Below are 1,245 nucleotides of genomic sequence, written 5' to 3'. Positions count from 1 at the left end.
ATATATATATTTATATTTTTATACATATATATATATATATATATATATATATATATATATATATATATATATATATATATATATATGTATATATATATATATATATATATATATATATATATATATATATTGTATATTGTATATATATATATTGTATATAAACATATATGTATATGTAAACATAAATATTTACTCTAATGACAAGTTTATAGAATCTTCCAAAAGGTATCATCACAAAAAATATAGAAAACTAAATGATATAGATATTAATAATTGCATTTTTAAATAATTAACATAACTCAAAAGGCAATTAGAAAAATTAAATAAAGTATTAAAATAAAAATATGTAGTATGTCCGTATTCTTAGCTGCTAAACAGACTTTAAAAGAGACTCACCTCTTTTCGTTGCTTTATTTGTCTCAATTTATTATCATTTAAAGATTTTACTTTTTGGCCTTAGAGAAAAAATCTTCATACAAATAAGAAGTCCCATTAAAATAACATACACGCAAATATATACATACACATATTTTCATTTAAATATATGGTACAGATTCTAAGGTCGACCTGTGGTCACGGTGGCACGGTAATAGGAACCTACCCTCACCATCCAGAGAACTATAAAATCATAGGTAGGTACTTTCCCTAACCACCATGCAACGTTTAAGTGCCATATCTATTGTATTAAAAATGTCTTTTAAACGTTTGAGCAGTATTTACAACGTAAACTACCAGTATTCATTATTATCACTTAACAGTTACGTTTTATGACAGTTATTATTATTTTTTACACTCTAGAATTGAACTGTGCTAACGTTCTTTATTTTATTTGAATTTTAATACAATTAATAAACTAACTAACTAACCATAACGCCACACCAATCTATCTTTGTACACAATCTTCGCCTCTTGCACATTCATACATCGCTCACTTCTTTAAACAACGTCATATATAAAAAATCGTCAATTTTCAGTTGTGCATGTTTTCGAAATGCCCAGAAAATGTACTATATCGCAGCAAAAGCGGCATATTTTTAACTTAATATTTACCCGCTACAAGACAGAAAGTGTTGTTTTTGTATTTGGAAGAAAAGGTATTGTTTGATTATTTTTTATTAATTAAATATTTTTCAAATGGAGAAAAAACATTCAGGTTTTTCCTAAAAAGATCAGTTGCACAGTAAAAAGTTCAATAACGGGCTTGATATTTATTTTTAACACATTTAATTATATTTTTAAACGATC

The sequence above is a fragment of the Brachycentrus maculatus genome, unplaced genomic scaffold, assembly GCF_059751285.1.
Source record: "Brachycentrus maculatus isolate JH-2025_06_01 unplaced genomic scaffold, ASM5975128v1 h1tg000788l, whole genome shotgun sequence".
Taxonomy (NCBI): Eukaryota; Metazoa; Arthropoda; class Insecta; order Trichoptera; family Brachycentridae; genus Brachycentrus; species Brachycentrus maculatus.
This window is presented reverse-complemented; position numbering follows the sequence as displayed.